This window comes from Channa argus, chromosome 5 (genome assembly GCF_033026475.1).
Source record: "Channa argus isolate prfri chromosome 5, Channa argus male v1.0, whole genome shotgun sequence".
NCBI classification, from domain to species: Eukaryota; Metazoa; Chordata; class Actinopteri; order Anabantiformes; family Channidae; genus Channa; species Channa argus.
Genome location: NC_090201.1, coordinates 21,310,907 through 21,335,599, shown reverse-complemented (window position 1 = coordinate 21,335,599; position 24,693 = coordinate 21,310,907). Strand labels below are relative to the sequence as shown.

Here is a 24,693-nt window from a genome sequence, read left to right as displayed (position 1 = left end):
AAAAACTATGCCAAATCAACATGTGGACAAATGATCCACTGTGGCGATACTGGACTCATGGGATAAGCCAAAAGGACAAAAAAAAAAAAAACCTCTACCAGATCCCTACTACAAAGCCTGTGTAATATCTGATTGAGCCCATGTGAGCAGAGCAGGTCCCCGGGTGAACAGGGCTCGTTTATGTTCCCTTTCAATATGTGGGAAGAACATTTAAAGGGCCCTCGCTTTTCTCTTTCAGGAAGCCAGGGCTATGAACAGAACCCATCATTTCTAATCCAGCAAGTCAACATGCTATAAACAAAACCCTGATTTCCACATCACACAGCTTGTGCTTAATCTTAAATGTAGAGATCATTTCCAATTAAGCCCCTTTCACACATTCAGTGGAATCCCGACATTCTCCTGACTGTGTCCAGAGACTGTGTATGCGAGAATGCAAATGTCTGAGTGAGACGCTCCGGACATTATGCAGACTTTATCCTGCGAGCCCCTAGTACTTAGTCCGTATTATGTGCGTGAGCCCATGTGTGGCGCACGCAGGTCTGTCCTGAATTGTCGAGAGGATTTAAAGTGGACAAATGGGTGTGTTGATGATGTTTCTATCACTCGATTGTCTGTGATGTTATTAGATGCACGGCTCCAATGTGCTGGAAATACAACTTTTATTCACTTGTATAACCTTTTGTGCCTCCCGCGTGTGCTGACCCTCACTGAAAGAGTTTTTACCACGAGGACGCTTCTGACTGAATCCCAGATGTGTGTCGCATGTGTGAAACACAACTCCAGAAAATGTCAGAGGCTGATTTCTCCAGAAATTGTCCGGAGTTCATGAGTTAAACAGGCTTAAGGTAGAGCAACTTTGGCCAGTGTCTGGAAACTATTCTTTGTGCATTGTCCAGAGTTCATGTGAGAAAACAGATGGAGTGGTTGTAAAGGAAATGACTTTACAAATGTTAGACTTGGTGAGACTGTCAATTATTCTTTCACAAGAAAAAACCTGGAAAGTGAAATTAGCCGGGCTTGAGGCTGCCATTTCCCTGGTTGGCAAGGATCTGCCACCTCTGAGATGAACACCAGTAAACAGTAAAAACTCTAAGTAAAGACTAGAAATCTGCGCGCGGTCTCTCTCACTGAAGATGGGTGGGAAAAGCGGGAGGAGTGACACTCGAGAGGGCACAGAGGGAGAGAGGGAGGCTGACAGAGCAAAGAGGCAGAGAAGAAGCATGGGAGGTGAGGCAGAAAATGAAGATTTAAACAAAGTCATGAAGATAGAACCGGGCAGGAAGGAAGGAATTTGGGAATGTAAGGGATGAAGGAGCCTAGTGACCAGGCGAGAAACCACAGAAGAAACAAGAAGTGGGAAAGTAAATGGAGACAGATAAAAAGATGCAGTGAAATGAAGGCAATGGCAAAAAAGAAAAGCAAATGTGGCACAAAGATCTATACTGTCAGACTGTACTGTATGGGTGCTCAATTATCTACATTTCCTGCTGCTTCTCTCTCCGCCTGTGATTGGACAGCATGAATATATCACCTCTCCCAGCAAACTAATTACTGTTTGTTTGGGGCGATCATTTCAAACATAGTTTAATTTTGCATCATTATTACACACAAAATTCCAAGCTGTTAGTACATTGTAAACATTTGATTAAAATTAATTGAGCAGTGGGGAACGCTGTCAGAACAGGCGGGAGCACGAGAAATCAGATGTTTGGAAAAGATCGTTCACAAACTCTGTTGACAAAGCCTTGAGAGATGATGTCATTACAGGCTAATGATAACAAACAATTTTGCACGCTTTCTGAGCGGTTTTCACTCGGTTGTGTGTTTTTCAGTTCTCACAAAGCCGGAGCAAACAATGCAGTCATACATAAACACACACGTTATATTGGAAATGGCGGTGGAGAGATCGCATGCATCTAAGGCTGAAGGGGGCCAGATCAATAAAGCTTTTAGATATTTTAAGAGAATGACAGAGGAGGCATGCAGACAGCCCAGAGCTGCACCACGGCTTCAGCATCGTGTGTATTTAGAGAGCTATTCCTGAGGGGAAGGCAAAGAGCAGCAAAGCTCAAACAGAGCCAGAGTCATTATTTTTAGTCCTGTTTGCTATGGGCTCATTCGAAAAGCCCTCTCTCCCCAGGAATAAGAGCAGCAGCGTGAGAAGAGAAATGGAACAGGCCCTTAGGAGAGCGCACACAGGCACACACATCATTATAAAATCAGATGCAGCCATAATTATAATCACTCAGTTTCCTTTTTTACAGTTGGACAAAATCATTATGGTCCTAAGTGCACATTGGAAGAAACTACAACAGGGCAGGATCAAGAAACCCCATCACAGTGCAAATGTTAGCATGGTGTACATCTGACTAGAGAATTTTCCACATCAAACTATGTACATTATGCTCTTTGTGCTTGTGGATTTTTACAGGTCATTAGAGAAGAGGAAAGGTCTGACACTGTGGCACTGTGGGATTTCAGTGCTGAAAATTCTCCTTTATCATTGCCGGTCCGGTCTTGCTTGCAGCTGTGAGGGTTTGAAAGTGTGCGTCTACATGTACAAACACGAGTGAATCCGAACGTTTGCATGGGGATTGCTGTGTGTGTGCGCCTCTGTGTACGTTTTGTCTGTGTGCGCGCGCACTGTCTCAAGACGGGAACACATTCTGGTGGAACAGAACAAAGCAGAGCCAGAGATGACATCTATGATCTATCACACTCGGCCACCTGCTTCCCAAAAAGAAGGCCATTTAAATGCCACATCTGCTCCAGTGCATCACCATTCGCCAAACGGAAAAAGGAAAAAGAACACACAGAATATTTCCTATATATAAAATGCACATGCAGCGCACACACAGGGGAAGAAATCACACTGGATTCTGACAACCGTTCGAAAATGAAAAAAAAAAAAGAGAAGAATATATATAACCTAATTTTTGGTACAGAGGAACCCACATGGAGCCAAATGATGCATGTGCAGCTGTCATGTTTTTTGGAAGTGGCCGAGGATGGCCTTCAGAGGTCACTCCGGCTGCACACGTTAAATGAAGTCCAGCAAAACCTGACCAACTGTCTGTGTTCGACTGGCTCACAGTGTGAACTACACTGTACTGGTGTGTGCAGTGAATTCATGCACAGCACCACTGTGCACGAGCAGGAGCTAATGCAAATATATATAATACAAAGAGACAGGTAAGCCGTTGAAACTATGAAATAATTTTAATGTCATTGACAAAATAAGACTGTTTAATCGGATTAATATACTGTGATTTTTTAAGTTACAAAACCCAGCTAATTTAAACCACAATAACTCACTCGTTTAAAACGCACCTTGCTTTCTCACTGAAGAAAGCAATTATTGGTACTTTGTTTTGCACTTTAAGGTGCGCTTTATAATTTGTCATTTTTCTGTACACATTTTACCTAAATTAGGTTAGTTACAATTTTTTTTTTTCTTGGCTTGGATTAACGTTTACCTTCCTGGTAACCTCATAGATGGGATATGGCAAAAATTTTACGTAAGCCAAATTACACACCTGTTCTACATGAAACTCTTTATTAAAAGTCAGGTAGATAGACTTAAGTTCAATCAACACATTTCAAAATCATTAATACAGCTAGATGGTTAATGCAACATCCTTTAAGTACACTGAACAGAATGGCGCCTAGTTAATTGTCTTGCTCTGAATGTTTGTTTCTTTCTCTGCTTGTTACTTAGTAGGAAAAAACACCTAAAATAATCATAATAATAATGAAATAAAAAGTATAAAAATATCAAACACAGATAAAGGTTATTTAGCTACTGTAAATAAACAGTTGTTGAAGTCCCAATACCACTTTTTCCCCAGTATAAGTACTTACATTTGAGTACTTGCTGATACTGACTATCGATACAGGTACTAAAATATTCTGCTTATAGAATGAGTCGCTGGACAGTAAATTCCTCATCATTCCATTGCGTTTAAGTAAATCCCACGAGAACAGAAACTCTCGTGTGGCCACCATAATAAATTTGGCGGCGACCTGTGTTTAATAAATGAAGCAGCTCTCACTAAAAAGACACAAGAAAGAAGAAAAGGGAAAAAAAGATAAAGAAGTGGAACAAGTGAGATCCTGGATGTAGACGTATGAACAACATGGACTGTAGAGTCCACACTGAAATATGAAGGTAAACTAACTGTAAAATAAACGAAACTTACGGTAACGTTCTGGTTATTTTACATTACCCTCGTTGCTGCCGGTGTTATTTGCAAATATTTAATGATTTTTTAAATTTGCTTGAGAAACATGAGTATGACTATTTAGTCGTCATTAACCGCCCAAGACTGGTAGCAGCACTGGGACATACCTTGTGGTCTTACTCATATAATCAACATTTTTACCTTTCAAGACATTTCTTCATAAACATTTGTTGTGGGACAAGTTGTGTTCACAAATCTTATACTTACAAACTAAACCATTTTAGAAGGTTCAAGTGCTTAATGAACAATGTCATTATATACAGTACATTATACACAGATCAGCCACAACATCAACACTAGTGATCTACTCAAGTAAAAGTGCAAGTATTGGCTAAAAAAAATAAATAAATAAAAAGATTGCACTAAAAGTCCAGTGAAAGTACTAAGTAATTATCCTCATTTTTGTACTTAAAGTACAAAAGTAAAGGTACTGCCAAGACATTATTAAAAACCACCACTGTGGCTGGTCGATGTACATCACATTATGGTGTAACTGTGATGGAAAATCAAGTATGATTAAATGATGATTAAATGTAATCCTTAGCATTTTAGTTATAATAGCAACTTGTATTCAGTGTACTTTTGAAGAATGTTTAAAAGATTGTATGTTGTTCAAACTTTGTCTCATATATATGTTTTGTCTTGAAGTGTTTGCAGAAATGTTGCAAGGTCAGTTATTGTCTAACCTTGCAACAGCAGACAATCCCACACTGACTCTGACCCAGAGTCACTCCATGCTCACAGGTGCTTATCAAAGTGCTGAAAAGGGAAATGGTTTCCATAAAAGGAGAAAGGGCCGGGGGCAGTGTCCTGGGGGTGGAGGATGGTCTGCCCAGCAACAGAAGGTTATAAAACTATGTGTGAATGTATGAAGTTTAGAACTGCATAGGATGGAGAATTGAAACTCTGTTGATGTACATCTCTTTACACATAATAGAAGCGTAATAGACATCTTGGGTGTTGATGCTTCTTTACTGATTACACGTGAGGTATCTAGGACCAGATATTGTCATTTTTTTGCCATGACAGTAACAGAATGTAGAGTGTCTCTACTGTGCGTTCACATCATCTTCAAGGAAAAATTCTAGGAAAAATACTACTACTAGTTTCTTGCTGCCAAGATTTCAACTGTCTCTTTGTCAATGTCACATTCAAACACAGATGAACAACAAATGAAAGATCACACATACTGTAGAGAACATTTGACTCCACTTACTGTATCTGTGTTTTCAGCGTAGCTACTTGTACTGGCAAAGCAAACAGTACTTAAATGAGGTTATGTACAAGGTACTTACAATAACAAGCATACAAATAATAATCTGCACAGTTCATGTGTGTGGAATTATGGGTTAGAACAGCAGCAAATGCAGACGTCAGTAACGGCCTGTTTGGGTCTTGTGACCAAAAAGTTGCTGGTTCGATCCCCAATGAGTGGAAGCACTAAACCAATGTGGTGCCCTTGAGCAAGGTCTTTAATTCTAACTGCTCCAGTGGTTTTGCTCAGTGTCCACAGGTCAGAGTTTATGTTTTCATCACAGGCGTTAATGCTCACTCGCTAAGTGTCGTGTCGGATTCAATCTTTTTATGCTTTTTATGCTGAGTTCTGTTTGTAAGTGACATGTATCCAGCTCTGTGGAAAAGACTGTTTATTAGCCTTAAATAAACACACATGAACACATTTATCTCAAATATGAGCCACGTGTGTACAATTACAACGACAACATGCACAGTTTTGTCAAAAACTGGATTCAAAATCTTGATTTTAAAACTTGGTTTGGTTTGCAGGCATCTTTGTGCCGGTCATTATGACTGCATAATAAAATTCAGTACATAATGAAGACAATTATGACTGAATTTATTTCGAATTGTATCCTCAGCCAATTATCTATGTACACAAAGAGCAAACAACTGCTTCTTTATTTTGAAGAACTTATTTTCAACATTTGTTATTGCTGAACTGTATCAGTGTTTGGTGAGATCACTTCTTTGACCCCGTTTGTTTAGCAAGAAAGGCTGGCAGTGATTCAGGAGCCACAGAGGAGGCTGCGTGGGCTATTTTAACGAACTCCCTGCTTCAGAGTGATGAATAGGTGTGTCTGAGCTCAGTTTCTGCTCCACCCCTTCAGAGGGCTCAACTACCAGGGCGCACATCACCAGAGCCTTGTGCTTCCCACACACACACACACAAACAAATATTCATCTATATTAACGAACACGCAGCAAAAACACATAAAAAGATGCAGCAGTGTTGACAGAAAAAAAAAAAGGAGATTCTTGGCAGATGAGAAAAGCTGACAGATAAAAGTGAAAAACACCTCCCTCAACTACATACTGCTTTAGAGGACAATTATACTCAACGAATGCAAACAGCTAATGGTACTACTGCTGAATACAGCTACTTATAAACAAATACTGAACATTAGACTGTTAAAGATACTGTGTCTATAGAAACTATTTACCCCCATTGGACGTTTTCCCCTTTTATTACTTTTAAATAATGAATCATGGTCAGAGTTTGTTTTTGTTTATGTTAAAATGACAACTTTCTGCAAAGTATAGTCAATCAATTATAATTAAAAAGCAATCACATGTACCTGTGTGGATTTAGGTTAGTCACTTTTAAAGGGTTTTATTTTATTATGGTCTGTTATATATTTTTTGACTAACTGTCATTAGCATGTTGAAATCTATTTAGTTCAATTCAACTTTATTTATATAATGCCAATTCACAACAAAGTCATCTCAAGCCACTTAATAGCATACATAATATACATAATCTGTTTTCACATGGACATGAACGAATCTTTTTTATTAAATTTATATACATGATAAAAGTAAACAAAAGGACAAACTTTGAGTTGGGTTGAGTACTTTATAAAGTCACTGTAGGTGATGCCACTTATTTCCATGGACCAATCAGAATTAACAGATGACAACAGTGTCTATGGGCAAAAACAACAAAACCAGCATTCAGAATCCCTCTGATCCCATAATAACTACAGTGCATCCAGACAGTATGTTTAGCGATTAACTTTTTATATTACAGCCTTGTTTCAAAATAGATTTAATTATTGTTATTTATTTTCCTCAAAATTCTACAAACAATACCCCTTAATGACAATGTGAAATAAGTTTGTTTGAAATCTTTGCAAATGTATTAAAAATAAAAACTGAAAAAAAAAAAAAAATTACATCTACATAAGTATCCACCGCGTTTAATTAGTACTTTTTTAAAGCACCTTTAGCACCAATTACAGCCTCAAGTCTTTGAGTATGATGCTACAAGCTTGGCCAAACCGATTTTTGGGCAGTTTCTCCCATTGTTCTTTGCAGTAACACTCAAGCTCTATCAGGTTGGAAGAGGTGTGTTGTTGCACAGACATTCATTGATTTCAGAGATGTTGAACCGGGTTCAATCAGGGCTCTGGCTGGACCACTCAAGGACATTCACAGAGTTGTCATGTAGGCACTCTTTTCTTATCTTGGCTGTGTTTTAAGGGTCCTTGTCCTGTTGAAAGATGAACGCTCGCCACAATCTGAGGTCCAGAGCGTTCTGGAACAGGTTTTCATCAAGGACGTCTCTGTACATTGCTGCATTCATCTTTCCCTCGATCCTGACTAGTCTCCCAGTTCCTGCTGCTGAAAAACATCTCCACTGCATGATGCTGCCACCCCCATGCTTTACTGCAGGGATGGTATTGGCCAGGTGGTGCTCGGTGCCTGGCTTCCTCCAGACAGGACACTTGGCATTCAGGCTAAACAGTTCAATATTTGTTTCATCAGACCAGAGAATTGTGTTTCTCATCTCAAGATGGATGCCACTGTGCTCATTGTGACCTTCAATGCAATTTTTCTGTACCCTTCCCCAGATCTGTGCCTCCATACAATCCTGTCTCAGAGGCCTACAGACCATTCCTTGGACGTCATGGCTTGGTTTGTGACCTGGCATGCACTGTTAACTGTGGGGCCTTATATACTTTTTATACTTTATATACTTTTCCAAATCATGTCCAATCAACTGAATTTCTCACAGGTGGACTCCTGTAGAAACAACCTAAGTATGATCAGTAGAAACAGGATGCACCAGAGCTCAATTTCGAGTTGAGTAGTCATATGACAAGAGTTCCACCAAAATGCCTGGAAGCAATTCATGAGCAAACATCACTTAAGACTTTAAGTTTAGTTTTTTTAACAGGTGGAAGAGAGATTCTACACACATCAAACTTCATTAGCAGTGAACCAGAGCGATTTCATTTTCGTCCCTTTTCAGTGAAGACCTTCTCATCTTTTCACACGAGTCAGGACAATGCTGTGTCAGATTCTTACAGTGCTGTGAAAGAACAAGCTCTTTGGAAAGGACTCTCTATGTGTAGCCCAGTATTCTCTGACCTCACTCCAGCACTACAAAGGGGGAAATGCTTTCATAACCCTTGGTGCAATGCAAATCTCCAAATCAACGTCCAACTCTGTAGTCTCAGTGGTGTCAAAGTGGCCTACAGGGCAAGATGTGCCATATCTTAATAACGGATCACTGTCTGTCAAATCCCGACCATTAATTCTATAGAGGCTCCACAAACTGTCAAGCGATCAAGTCTCTCCCTTCCTCTGTGTGTCCGCCTCCCACTTCTTATAGACCTCATTTGCAGATAATAGTCCATGCAGGAGGAAAAGTGCCCTTTTTAATTATCCCGAGGATTATGGGGTTTGAGTTGTTCCCAAATGCTAATTCATAGATTGCAGCTGTGCATCTTTGCATAAGGAGGAGTGTATTACCCCTCTATTTGGCCTCTGTAGCTGATGGCTTACAGCTGATCTTTGCACACCTCATTTGACAGGAAAATAACAGCGTGAAAAACTCTGCATGACAGAACTGTGAGTGTAATGAAGTTCTGATATCCGATTAGGGAGTAAATGCCAGAACTCACACAGTTAATGACAAAAAAGAAAGATGGATAAGTCAGGAATTAATTCCGAATTATAAACGATACTGATGAGGATTATTTTATAGTTTTGAGTCAAACTCATAAATAATAGATGAATACAGCTTATAACATCAGGACACATTGATCTAGGAGGTCCAGTTACTGGTGACTCAACATCCTGGCCAGAATCTACTCTATGAAAAAAAAAGATCCCTTCAATCAACTCTGTGTAAAGAATATTGAAAAGCAGAAGTCAGCAGATGGATAAAAGAACATTTCATGGTCATTAAATATCAAGAACATAGTCACTTGATATCTCTTGGATACAGTAAATCCATCATTAGGAAATAGAATGAATATGTCACATGCATAAAAACAAAAAGTGACGGTGCAAGAAGGTGCTTCAGCAGTTGAGATGGGAGAGACTGGATACACATCCTAAGTTATTCAGTCATAGCATCAAGCCCAATGGCCAAAAAGCTCCATTTCGGTCTCATCAGACCTTAGAAGCGTCTTTTACTTGACTTCAGAGTCTCCTAGAGGTCTTCTGACAAAGTCTAACTGAGAGTTATATAAACCTTTTTGCCCCTCTCCCATGAAGCTTTTTCCGCCAAATGAAGAACTCCACGAAGTCTATGTGCAGCAAAATCTAATATTTTCCAAAATTAAATCAACCATAATTCAATGTTGTAAAAACCTTAAAAGGTGAAAAACGTTCAAGGGGGGTGATTCTTTTCTACACCCACTGTTTGTGGTTTCAACTAACTTTCTAATAGTGTTCTGTAATCATCCAAATTTATTGTCCTGCTCTCGTCTGAGCTGAATTCATCCCATCAGCAACTATAAGGAGCTTAAAATGTCCTCTACAAAACATCGCCTTTTACAAAAGAGGATAACAAGGGTGTATTTTCTACAGTGTGACCTTGTCTGACACTGCATGGGTTCGGTGGGGGCATGAACATATATACTGTGCATGATTCATATGAGCAAAAGCCCCATGACAGAGCACTCACTCTATAGGTAAAGCAATCATAAAAACAAAAGTAGATGCTGAACACTCAAAATTCCTGTCTGAACTTAAATGTGATGCTTTTCTGAGTCTATTTTCCTACCATGCACACATTATCAGCACTGTTCAGAAATCAATAAGATTCACAGTGCTCATTAATTACAGCTGCTTTGCAGAGGTATACAGGATTTCAAATCGCCCACCTGTTCTACACACGGTCCCCAAACCCCATGCTCGTGACTTATTTATTTTCTTCTCTTTAATTCTGTATTTTCTTCTTGGCTCACTTAGCTGCTACTTTGTCAGCGAATGTGGGAGACAAAATAATTGCCTCTATATTTCCTGCATTGATTTTTTTGCACAGTTCTAATACAGTGGTCAGACTGGCACTCAGGCATCCATGACAGACCCCTGTACTGCAGGCTTTGTAAAAAAACAACAACAAAAAAAAACACTTAAGCTGATTCTTTTTTCTTCTACAGCTTGTTATCAAGGTCAAGCATCAGCAGTCAAAACCGAAGATTTATGCTGCGGTTGAAGCACATACTGTAGATGTCAGCTAACATTATACTACTGTAAATTAGCCTAATATATGTGAATATGCTAAACATGATTTGAAGGTGATTAACATACAGAAAATGTGTTCAATATGCTTGTGTGCTTTAAACATGTTTATCTGTTTTGGTCATTAACAACTATTCAAATGTAGTGATAAGGCAGGAACAACCCTCTTTGGTTGAAGTGTGGCCTAATTGTGAACACATGCAACCCATAAAAAACAGTCATTGATTCCATGTGTTTGCTGGGTTTCCAGTTGGAGACCCCAAGAAAAACTGTTAAATTGTCTGGTGCTGTAATATGACCTTCTATTATTTATTTAATCGTGTTTGTATCAATGGACCACAGTTAAGAAACAACTCTCTGGATAATCAAGTACAATTTAACAACAGCATGTTCCACAATGATCATTCAGTAGAAATAACTCCTCTAAACAGTTTCAAACAAAAACTGAACATTATCACCTGCATGAAGGACGTTACTGGAGTTTTAGCTTAATGTTCCTAAGACCCTAGCAAGTGAGTATTCATTCATTCATAGACAAATTGAATTAAAGTTTATTTACATAGCATTTTCCAACAACCAACAGTTTGACCAAAGTGCTTTAAATTTAAAAATCTACATAATATAATAATAATAATAAAAAAAAAGGGTTCTGATGTAGGGTGAAGGGGAAAAAGAATGAAGAATAAAGGGCACTCACTCAATGATCCATTCAGCCACTTATAAATGTGATTTATAAGTCAGCACTAATAGAAACTACAGTATTATTCAGTCATCTGAAACCTAAATAACTGAAAACAAGAAACTATTGCATAAAATGTTTTTTTATTCAAATAGATTTACCAATTACCAAAACTGATGAGGCTGATATGATGAAAAAGACCACAAGCTTATGTTTTGCCCAAAGCTATAGCTTCCTGTCATCTTCTCTCTTAGCTGAGACAACAGAAAATCTTTCCTTTATCATTGTGCAGCTCTCAATTACTTAAACTTTTATCTTGTTTTACCCTTCAAGTTGTGTTCCCTGTGGTGAATGTTCAGTACAGTATAATGACCCCCCCTTCTGGTACAGACTGCTCTTTAAATTAGGCAACAGCAGAGGAGGTAACCACCACCCACATACTGTGCTGAATGATGGCGAATATAGGGCCCGGCTCCAGAGAAACAAAACGAGGACAGAAGTTAAAAGAGAGCTGCACAGAAGGACAGAAAAGAGAGAAACGTATGTTGTCCACTTAAATTAGACTTGACTCCTGCAGTCTGTGCATGAACTGAGTTTTCTTTTAGATCTAACCCCTTGCCAGACATACTCTGTCCTCTTAGTGGGCCAGTGGGTGAAGACACCCTATGAGCCTTTTTAGCACAACTTCATGACATCGGGCTCTCTCTAAAAACCTCTTACACTCTCTGTGTGAGATGCAGAAGAGATGACATGCTGGATCGGCAGTGAAAGCAAGCGGAGAGTGAGAGTGCATTAGACCTCTGGCGTAAACTGAGGCATCAATTAATGAGGAGCCAGTGAATGTGCCCATCCAGACACACTCTGCACAGGGGTGCTGCAGGAGGCCAGGCTCGGGACACAGACAGCTCCTGGACATGAATAATTGAGATCCCCGTTTTAAATGTTTAAATGAATTAGGGCCAGGGAAGGTGTGAAGAGATGTATGAGTATGAGAAAGAGACCTGCAGCAAAAATATCTCTAATTACAAAGCAGAAAGGCGTCCTGTTGTTTTTGCCAAATCAATAATTGTGTACAGCGTGTTAACAATACCTCTGCAAATTCTATCAAACGCATTTATTTGTTTTTACAGGCCTTATTTTGACAAAATACATTATACTTAGTAGTTACTTTCTGTTGTTATTGAGCAGATTTAACTGAAAAATCTAATATACCTGTAGTTTTGTAAACACTGAGAAGTAATGACATGACAATATTCCATTACCAGTCAGAGAAGAGTTTTGTGAGGTTGCAGAGCTCACAATAGTGAAGCCAGACAATAACATCACAATGACTCAAACTTCAGTATGCATCATCAAATCTGCTCTTCTTTCTCCGATAAAAAAAAAAAAAGGCGGCCAAATGCATGGGTACCTCTTAGTTCTAGTTTGTGTTCAGTATCTTTATTTGATATCAATAAAGTCATAATGATATTGTGTTGATTAGTGTTTTCTGGAATTAGCGTCGCATTTGTCTTGTAATCAGGGAGTAAGTCGATTCACATGGAGAAACTCACTCTGCTGTTTGATACAACTGTGTCCACCAAACTGATCATGGATCAAAGAAAAAAAAGGAGACAGTTGTCTGATATTAGAAAGAAAATTATAGACAATCATGTCAAAGGCATAGACTGAGACTAAGCAGCCTGATGCTCCTGTGACTACATCCGAAGGTTGGTTGGACCATGAAGATGAAAGTAACCAAAACCGGAAGAATTAGAACCTTCATTGACATCCTGTGACTTCAGTCGTAAATGTTACTAAGAGGTCTAAGGTCCAGTGGGACTGTAGACAAGTTCCCTGGACATGGTCACAGGAGGAAAATAACCTCAGACTGAACAGAAGGATAATGTGACAAAAGACCAAGGACAACTTTCAAAGATATACAGCCTGAAGTCAAAGGCCATAGCACATTAGTGTGTGATCACACCATCCATTGCTTTTTGAGCCACAGCGGTCTCAGTGGAAGAAGGAGGACTTTTTGTGAAGTCAGACAAAAAACACAGAACCTAGCTCCTGAAATATACAGAAGGCTTGGTTATGTTTTGCTGCTGCTTTGACAAAAAATATTATTTAAGACTCCCATGTTTTTTGTCATTTGTTTTATTATTTAAAATATTTGTTGAATTAAAAGTAGCAAAAAAGCAATTTCTGCTTTTCATGAAATATGCAATAAGCAATAATAGAACCCAATTACTTTGTCAGTTTGAGATTATTTCAAAGAAAATTGTGCATATTAACTAAATAAATTCAATATAAGAAGAGCAGTAAAAAATAAAACAAAGAAAACAAAATGCAGTGTTTGTGGTTGTCCTAAAGCAATTTTCTGTCAGCAACCTTATCAAGGTCTGCAGTGATAATGACTTACTAATTTTAATAATGGCTAACTTCAGTGTCATAAGGGTAGTGACTTTCACACTTTTTAATAAACCATCAAAGCCACAGTTATGAATTTTTGTTAATAAATAAAATTTCATCTAGATGCTCTACTTCCAGAAGGTAAGTAGCTCTTAAAGTAAATAGCAGCTAAAATTAAAAAGCAAGTGACATTTTGGAGAAGGAAAAAAAAAAAGCCACAGAGAATTTTCACACCTCAAAAACCTTTGTAGAGATTACGTTTAGATTTTTAATATTGCTGGATGAAGTATTGTAACACAGCTGTTTGTTGGTAGTAATGTGACCATCTTAAGAATATAAAATAAAGATAGTGAATGTGCTGAAAATTTGGTTCCTGAATTCAGCTTGAAAAATATCTGCTTCTGAAACACTTGTGGTGGGGTTAGAAAATGGCACCCGGCTTCCTTTTCACTAATATCTTAAAGTTTCTTTCTCTGAGGCTTGTTTACCTGCACACCTCTGAACTGCTGCCATGATTTTCAACAATCGCAGCCCCTCAGTCAGGCTCTAAAAAGTAGCCCACTCAGGCTGTAGCTGCTTTTCTTTTCAACAACTTTCCTTTCTTTGATCTCGTTACCTTTCTTTGAACACATTTCAGTACAATAAGCTTTATTTCACCAGAGATTTTGCAACAATTGTTTATCTGGTGATGAATCCACAAGTGAAATGAGTTCCCTAAATGACCTTGGTATAATGCCACGTGTGAAACCTCATACACTATATGCCACAAAAGCTTCATCTATTTGAAGGTTAATAAACTGGACAAAGACGCTACAGCCGCTGATATCTGTACGAGCCAGCCAATGAGTAAACAACGGACCACTGATTGGCAGCAGCTCCACTCTACAGAATCAGGAGTGCCCAAATTGGATGCAAGAACAGTTCACTAAAAATTCAATTTCTCCTCACATATGGGGACACCATGCACACTGCTTGGAATATGTCTCCAGTATTTGGAACTGGGGAGTAAACAATGGCCAATTTGACATAAGCTCAAAGAGACTACACACGTGCTGGATGCTCTGGGCTCAGTCTGGTTTCTGAGATGGATACGGTAGACAGGCAGCCAAAGAGATAAGATGAGAGATGGTATCGGCCTCCTGCAATGTGGGTGGTTTCCTCTGAGCTGCCTGTGCACCACTGCTTCGTCTTTCTTTCATTTTCTCTTTCTCACCCTCTCTCACGCCGAAGTCCAAAGCCCAAGAGAAATTAGTCACCTCTCTGTGGTGTAATAGTTGTTGTGTTTGTGTGTGATGGTGAAAGGGAGAGTGCATAGCAGATGAAAGATAACACGGAGAGAGAGATTGTTTTTCCATCCCAAAGCTTTTAATTCCTTTTTATGTCTAAACACTGATGCTGCTCTGGAAACAAAAGGCATCAATCTAATCATCAGAAATGGTCAGCAGCAACAGAAAAAGCCACCTCGTACTGTAAGGAGACACGCGGCCACACAAGAGCTCCTGAGAAATGTTCACACATGATTTGGGCCAGAGTACACCTCGCATAAAAAAGTTCTTTAAGCCTCAAACTACAACCTAGTGTAGTGATGGTGTCTAATTCTCCCCATTAAATTAAGGGCAAGGCCGGTGATGTCAACAGGTTTTTCCTTTTCCGGTGTTGACAACGGTATTCAGATGCCCGTTAGAACAAATGCTCTAAATGCTCCAGTGAGTTGTGAAGTTGCAGTTTTCATTTTCTCATGCAAGTTAGCACCTGGCATCAGGCACTGTATGTTCTGGTCCATTCAGATCCACTCAGGTACTGGATATATTGGCAAACAGACTTGATTCGAAATTGGTGGCCACAAAATTAGCCCGGACATGATGCTAATTCAACTAAGCAGAATTTGAGCTGGCATGACTCAGGTCCTAGGTGGGGTCTCAATTACCCAGACCCAAGTGGACTTGTGAAGACCTCTAGCGTGTGTCTAGCTGATGAGGGACCGAGGTGCAATCAGGGACAATACAGAGTGTAGGTCATCTGTGTTTCAGAAAAGCTAATCGCTACTTTATATTACAACAAATAGACACAAACAAAAACTAAATACCAAAATTTAAATACATTACAAGAGCAAAGTAAAGACTTGTTTATATCAAACCCATAACTATCTGTACGTCAGATTAAAATGTGACTCATAAATCACAGGGCATAAAAAGAATCAAAAGTGAAACGTTCTGTATGTATTTTTGGTGCAAGTACATTGTGCACATAACTGATTGACAGAGAAGCTGTGTTTGAACAGATGAAAGAGACGCATGAGCTGCAGCTCCCCTTGAGCTAATTCCACCATGGCAAAGAGATAACACAAGTACCCAGATTTCTGTATCTCATTCTCATCCTATAAACTGGATCGCGGCTCAGATGCTGGGTCTGCACAACACATCTATGGCATGGGCACAATTCTTTTGAAGATGGTCGCCTGCTTAAAAGCCTTCAACTCATCCATACTTCAGATCTTATGATGAAGAAACCTTACCGGCCTCTTTGTAGGGTCAGAAAATTCAAAATACACCCCACCGGTTGTGTGACAAACAAATTGGTTTTCCCAGGAGCCAGAAGTGTCCTACTCCCCTGCGGGATATTGCAGAGGAGTAAGACACTTGTGGCTCCAGGGCAAAGGAGGTAAAACCATAATCAAAAAAACTAAAGGGAGATTTTTTTTTAAAGCGTACTATACAAAGACATTTGACATCCAATTTATTAAATTATAACCCAAACAGTGTTGTCATTCTCCTGCTTTCAACAAAGAAATAACGAGTGTAGAAAATAACAGGCTCATTTTAAAACCCTGTAATTGCAATTTTCTCCCCAAATTGCAGTTTAATGATTACAGGCATGAGGTGGAGCTTGACAACAACACGAGAGAAGAGCAGAAAAAAATAAAAAAACATATTGCTAATGGCCCTCAGGCACCAGGGAGAGAGAGAAAGAAATCTGCCGGCTAAAAATGAGAGCTCCCTCATTCCAGGAACCACAGTGCAGAAGTGAGGCTTCTCAAAATCTGCAATTCCCCAACCTTTTCACTGGGCCAGCAGTTGAAGGCTCGGAGAATTGAGTCGCTCGCTGCTGCGCTAGAGAATGAGTTGATGGGAATTTAGCACAACAGCACAATATTGAGAGTGAAAGCTGCCAAATACTGACTACAGCATGGAAAAAGGCAGAGACACAGAGGCAAGAAGAAGAAGACAGAAAGAGGGAGAAAGTGGGTTTGGAGGAGGATTTAGAGGATTCCACAGCTCTGGTTAGGCTCTTCTTCGAACAGATATTATTGTCCTCAGTGTGCAGAGTACTTCAAGAATCACCAAGAGAAGCTCCCAGTGTACATCGTGTGGTCTGCGTCTGGACTTTCTGGGTTTAGAAAATGAAAGGTTGCTTACAGTATGTCATGCCAGCACATTTTACATTTCAAATCAAGGGGCCACAATATGTGTTTGAGGAGATAAAAGACGATCAACAGGATGGGAAATTTAGAGTCATATTTTCCCACAGAACTGTTTGTCCTTCTCATTTTTGTTTCATTAAAAGAAGACTAGATAAGTTACTAGAGATAAGATACTAGATTTTCCTGCTTCAATCCAAAACAGAAAGTTGATCCCACAGTTCAAAATAGATTAATTTAAGTTGCAGACTGTATTATCAGTTTTCAAAACAGTATAATTTTATGCTTCTGCCCATAATTATTAGCATACAGTACACAAAATTCAGAAAACATCATGTTGCCATCATCTTGTTTTTGCTGACCTCCAGTGGTTTAAGGTCTCACCTTTCTGCAGGACTAAGTGACTCATCTCTGCTGGGTGTAATTACAGGTACAACAAAGCACATTTCTGACCACCGCCGACTTGAAACCAAAGGGGACAGTTAAACACTGCTTTTTCAAAGGTAATCTACGGGCTTACTGGAGCTTTCTTGGCACTAGTAGTTTTTCGCCACATGCGTTTATGTACATAACCTGTGATTTCTTCTCAAAGAACCGGATATTTTCGAACTTCATGGCCATCGAAGCCGTAGACGTGCTTAGATTTTAAGTCACCTCGCACTGTCTTTTACATATGTGAATGGAATTTTTTTATAACAGAACCAGGGGCTTGAAATATATTTTCCTACTCGACAAAATCTGATTTCGCTGAGAAGTACTTCCAAAAAGTACAATTAAAAATGCCGACATGTTTAAGCAAAAAAAAAAAATGTTTTTAATATATTGCGACAATTGCTTTAAATGCATGGCACAAGCTGTTTACTCAAGGGGCTTCATGTAACGTACCATGATTGAACCCTGTAGAATCACAATCTGAGTCTCGCATCATGTACACTTAGAAGACAACGGAGAGAACTGACAGAATACAATTACATCACAACACACAAATACACACACATCAGTCAAAAACAACCAGGAAAACCCTGCTGCACTTCAGATGTACACACACTTTGCTAAACGCACTCATACACGCCCACAGCCAAACATGCACACAGCAAATCAGCATGGATAAATAAGACATGGAGTTGTGCCTTACAACTGAGGGAAAAATAAATAAAAATAACGCTTGCCGCATCGGCGGGGATCAGTCCGGGCGAGTGAGTGGGACACTGCTGGCTTCCAGAAAACCAATTTGTTTGTTTATTGTTTTGGTGTTTTGTTGGTGGTTACAGTTCATTGCTGCCAGCCCATCTTAGGTATGCTCCTTTAAATGGCATCTATAAAACATGGGAGTGTGCTCTCCCCACATCCTCCTCTTTCTCCAGCCCCTCTGTACACGATGAAGCTGCACACGAACATCACAATGCTGCATTTCCGTGTGCTACGGTTGGGCTTTGAATTTCTCTTTAAACAGCAGACGAATTCACCCCAGCAGCTTGAGCTGTCGCTTTGAGAGGCGGAACGAACTGAGCTTTCCAAACACATTAGCCAATAAACACAGTTGAGAAGAGAAACTCAGAGTGCTGAAATCAGGTGTAATCGTGTAGATAGATGGTTGACTTTTTATTGTTCAACTAAGCCAAATCTGCAGGCTCGGTGCTGATTATAGTTCAGTTTCTAAAATGATGCAATACCCAGGCATTTATGGCCAACCCGTGGTGCTGCAGGGCTATGTTCTCTGTCACAAGATGCTGAGCTGTCATATATTGTATATGTATGCTGCATAAACGGACATGTGTGACATGCCCAACGGTACAGTAAATGCAAACATGTAAGTGTACATTCAGACATATAAAAGAGACTGGGCATCACAGCACTGTGGACACATACACAGAATGCAAAATCCAAAGCGCATATATTGTTTTGTCACATGTCTGGAAACACAGGCCATACACTTGTATTATGCCCTACTGATCTGACAGAGTGAGCAGAAAGCTAGCGAAGAACACAAATACTGCCTGGGGTGGCTCTTTAAACCTAGAGACAAGCCTCTTATCCATGGTGTTCACTTCCTCTGGAAATCACCTGGTGGCTCATGCATATCAAGTACTCTCTCCAAACCCCAGTCTGTGCTGTGCCTTCTTCAGGCGCTGCCATTTCTGCTTTTCAACACACACACACACACACACACACCTAAATCTGCAAGATAATCTGTCTTACCTCTGCAATCTTGTTATTTTTCAGGGAAGCTGAGAGTCTTGCTGCCACTAACACAACAGAAGCAACTGGTTTCACGACTTATTTGCATATCACTGTAAAGTAAAGAGAGGTTATGGTAGCAGCTACAACTTCATTCTAAGCCTTGAACTCCATAAAAAATTCCCGCTACCACTGCAGACTGAACAAATCTTTTCCACATTTCCAGTGTTGGTGTCAAACACAGTGGAACTGTCATAGGGATCCCATATTCAGTAATCCCATGACGGCCTTTGCTCTGCCCGTCAGCAATACCAACCAATAGCACTGCACAATAAAAGCCTCCACAACAACAGCGTCCTGCCCTGTCAGTAAGTGTGAAAGAGAAGATCGACGCTCCTCTGACTCTCTGCGGGAACTTCAATGAATCACAGAAGAACTGTCGCATGCAACGAGTGTACAGTTATCGCCATCCCCATATTCTGCAGGACGAGATGCAATGATAGCACTTATTGAGAGGAAGAAAAAAAAAAAGAGCTGACCACTTGATGTTTGTGGGCACGGACGGAGGGTAGATTGAAAAACTGGGGTGAGCAAGGAGATAAACTGAGGGAAAAAGCAGAGATGAAGTGGGAGACGTGAGACGTAAAAAGCTAGGGTTTGTAGAAAGAGAAACACTCAGTGGTGCATAAGGACAATTATAAAAACCTACAGTGTGCGTGCAGAGCCCCTGACAGCAAGTCCAAAGAGCTGTTTTTTATTGGAGAATCCATCTGTGTCTTCTCAACGTGACCCAATGAGAAGACAGAAGACAAAGCATTGTACTTTTCTTAAGTCAAAAACAAGCCTCTCATAACTGAGAAGCTGCTTCTTTTTTTTTTTTCTCGAGATGAGGGGAATCACAGAGAGAGAGGCCGACACTGGGTTCAGCTCCAGGTGTCATCAGAGCTGCAGTTTGACTTGGCTGTAGAAGATTTTTGTGTTTTAGGGTCACCATCGGCCGTATACGAGCTTGATGATAGGCAGTGGAAATGCAGAGAAAGTATTCTGGCTCAACATGAGCTTAGATACAGTAGACATAGATATATAGATAGATGCCAGAGTACACATGATTATCGGTGATTATCTCGTGATCATACAGTGTCAAATTATCTATGCATGGTGATGAGACCACACACACACCTTTTATATCCTAACATAAAAAAAATAAGTTTCTCTTTTTATATTTGCACAGATATACTATGATAAGGAGGGGCCCTTCAAACGGGGCGTTTTCGTTTGATTTGTGTATAATGTAAACGGGGATTTCACGTTGCTGCACAGATGCGACTCTCTGAATCTGGATAACTGAACCAGCTTGGAGCTACACCTGAACGCCGCCTCAAGTCCAGTACGCGTGTCTCACAAGTTAATAACTAATTATTGATATATCATATCAATACACGTAGCGGCTATGTCGCAGTCACAAGTGAGCCGGGAGGCCCTGGAAATCACACTGTAGATAGTTTGCGCTCAATTATTTCTACTCCGCCGAAGACAGTAAAAGTCGAACATTTTGGAGAGTCGTGTTCTCAAGGTATGTCCACCTACCTGTCGTCGTGTTGTCAATTAATCCCGGGAAACGTCCCTTTCATTTATTCTCCATTGTCAACCCCAAAACCCAGAGACCTCTTCTTTTTAGAGAAATGCCAATTCCTTGTCGCTTCCAGACGCCCTCGACCACACATACCCTGAAAACGGCGCTCTGGTGTCACAGCTCTCCAGATGCACAATCCCTGAGTCGAAAAAAGTCTAAAGTGGGGCTGCTGGCGTATCGTAGGCGGTGGACTTGAAAGTCTATAAAAGTTGCTGGTCCTCCGGCTCTGACTCACAACTTCCCCTCCGCCAGAGCGACGCAGCAGCTGGACAACACGGCGGGCCGTCACTCATAATATCTGGATTCAAGGAGTGTTTTTTTACAATCCTCCTTCCGCACGCCGGTTGCTTTGGGGTTTTGGCAACGTCTTCGTGCAGTTAGAGGAATGGATATGAGGTGTCCGAGAGATGAGAGAGCAGCCGGATTCATCAGTGTGTTTGTGTGTGTGTGTGCGTGTGCGTGCAGGCTGGATGAGGGTCCTGCGCCGGTGTTATAGCGCCACCCAGTGGAAGCGTGTGGTTCACGGATGTGTTGGTGTCTGGACGGAGTGCAGACACTTATCTCAGCCTGGTTCAGATGATGATACCTGGATGATTGTGCACTCGAGATGACAGGACACTATCTATAACAGCTAAAAAAAAACAGTGCGAGACCCTTAACTTCTTATGTTTGGCTTAACTTTGATTGATGCTGAGCTGAATTGCCAAGTTTTCACATTCTATACGATGGACACTGTATGAATAATATTTGGGTGGGGAGTGTGCTGTATTTTATAATATATTTTATGAAAAAAGCACAGCCCTGCACAGCATTATGAATATGTTCCAAAATATTTTCGTTGCATTTCTCAAAGTAAAACCAAAAATAGTTAAAATGTGGCCACTCTCTACTCTTAAAAAAATAAATCAATCAATATTACAGGTGCCACGTGTGGGAACCGTGAGTAGGCAACTACTCTTGTGCAGCACAGTATTTAAACCCCACCCAACACAGACACAAGAAAAAACCATCACTGAATGTTATTTCTTTCCTGTATAACAGATTACAGAGCAAAAATAAAAGCCATTCTCCTTAAGTTAAGACTCTGAGCAGCATTAGGCTCCTGACTTCTCATCAAGGATAACGTTTGTGTCGGACATTCAGTTTCCGCTCTCCTCAAGCATTAGTGCCGGCCCCACAAAGGCTTCCCCTCAGTAATTGCATTATCATCTCTCCATTTCTCAGGCTGTCTGTTTCGTCTGGCCCCCCTGGAAGACAGGAGTGCGTAGAATAATCGATACCATCCATTGAAATAGCCTGTGGAGATAGGAGGCGAGCATTTGGATGTGATTGATTTTGGACACCCTCAGAGAGTGTTATCATCATAAAGCCAAAGCCATCTACTCCCTCATAGACAGCGCATCGACAGAGGAAAAAGAAAAAGCACATACATGCAAGAAAAAACAAAGGTCAGAATACGCAAATCCTAGGGGACTGAATGCGAAAAATGTCAGCCCTTCATCACCAACTGGGCTACGTTATAAAATTCAAAGCAGGCAAAGTATATAGACCAGAGCCAGGCTTCACATCACTCCATAATCGCTTATGAATAGAGGAGCTGTTATTTTTTATTCTATTTAGGTAATTTATTATTCCCAAAGTCATCAAGTGCCATTCTTCCACCCTCTCCGTCTCACACATACACTGACAGAGAAGATGACCTCATTAATCTTTAGTGTATTGTATAGACCTAACCTGTCATGCCTTCGACACTGTGGTTTGTGACACAGCTCTGCTCATTAAATCATATGACAGGATAAGGTCAGCAGAGAGGTAAGGTGTCTCAGGCTGTGTGAGAGCAGATAAAGCCAGCAGTGTGAGCTCCAGAGAGCTCAACAACAAATGTACTGTAGGTGGCAGCTGAGGTGAGTCATGAGGTTATTTGGCATCAAAATCTAATAAAAGTCTCTGGTTTTGTCTCTTTGAGGTCACGCCACAAAGAGAAACACACATCCCCTGTGCGTTTGAGGCGTCGTGTGTTTGGCACCTCACAGAGGAAACCTCGCCGTCTCTTTAGCTCTTGTTACTGTAGGTAGCGGCTTGCATAACTCTCATCCCCATATGCTTGTCATCCTGTGATTACTCTCACTTCACACAGGGAATGAGAGTTGTGGGTGCTCCGCGGCCCGACATGGATTGTGGTGGTTCAGTTTAAAATAACAGCCCCCTGCTGGGAGCAGTGTGAGCCCTCTGCCTGAACCCTCACTTGCTTTCACCACATAAGTGTGTTTGAAGACAGTGGGATGACTGCTAGAAAATTGCAAGTGGAAAAATAGGAGGCATAATGGCTTCGGGAATGTAGCCGGCTATCAATAATGCAGAGGAAGCTGCAGTTAATGCCCCCTTTAATTCAACAGGTCTGCAGACACCAGGACAGTTATTCTTCCTCAGCTGCAGATGCTCGATGAGACGCAGCTACATCAGGCTTTATGGCTTTGTGTGTGGTTGCACTGCCTGGTCTATCCCCCGACCTCAATCCTGATTGCAGAGCCATTAATGGGTTTTCATCAGGGGTCCATTCTAATGGAGTTTCCAACTGCACCCACTCTCTCAGATACCAGTGGGAAGCTGTAAACACATGGAAGGAAAAATATTCGAGCTCACTTTAGTCTGAACAGTGAGTGCACCTACAGGTTGGGTAAAAAAAAACAGGGTTTAATCAAAACAGTCAATGCTATGCTGTAAAAATAACTACGTAGAACTTAAATTTGAGTTTAATACAAGTGAACAAATGTTAAATCAAGGCAAGAAAATGTTACCTGTGTGACACTAAATAAGAAGATTTTAAAATGTAGGACAATGGGTAAAATCAATTGCTTGTTGTACTGTATGTTTTCTAGCTTATCTAATGAACATACAGTAACACTCACTGTAGAGTACTTTTCAAAGAGTATTTAGAGTTTTTACTTCAAATAAGTCAAATGACAGCTACATAAGTATAAAAAGGAAATATACTTGACCTTTCTTGCTGTTTCACTGTTTCATACCGTTGGTTTCATTTACAGATGGACAGTAACAGTTCTGTCACGTATGTGGTTGGGTTAGGACTAGGAGAGACTAGGCTTGATTGAAGGGTCTGGAGAATGACAGTTCGTTTTAGGTGGGTGGCCTGGGAGCAGAAACCATTGGCGACAGTGAGGTGTGGAGAACCTCAGGCAGGTGACATAAAAGTAACATGCATGGGATGCAAAGAACCTCAGCTGGACAGTCCAGAGCGATGAGATTCTGGCAGCCAGCCAGGAAATAGGAGGATGAACATGAGATCAACAATAGAGGCAGACCAACTCTGGAGGATCCACTCAGGAGGATGAGCAGGTGGCCAACAGTGAAGGTTGGGCCCCTCTGGATTATCAGCTGGAGGTGCTGAGTGTGGCATGGGTTGGAGTGGAAATGCAGATTGTGGCCTGGCTATGGTAAAATGAGATCTCTCCAGGATAGGATCGGACATGGGAGGGCAGGTATAGTGTTGTCGACCCACTAGAGGGTAGGAGTAGAGATGGCATCATCGACCCACCCACAGTGGAGGCAGTGTACAATCTGCTGAAGAGCAGGACCCGGGGAGGTGATGTCATCCTCACCGTCTGGAAACAGGAGCTGCCAAGGCATTGGAATT

The 24,693-nt window shown here is 40.7% G+C and overlaps 1 protein-coding gene across 1 annotated transcript in view; it reads right to left on the bottom strand.

Annotated features, from left to right (window-relative positions):
- Positions 1-21,506, bottom strand: part of tafa3a (TAFA chemokine like family member 3a) — an 87,184-nt gene extending 65,678 nt beyond the window's left edge. The window contains exon 1 of the mRNA XM_067505959.1: positions 20,996-21,506. The gene's annotated coding sequence lies outside the window, so the exon portion shown is untranslated. The remainder of the gene's footprint in view (positions 1-20,995) is intronic.
- Positions 21,507-24,693: the final 3,187 nt, after the last annotated feature.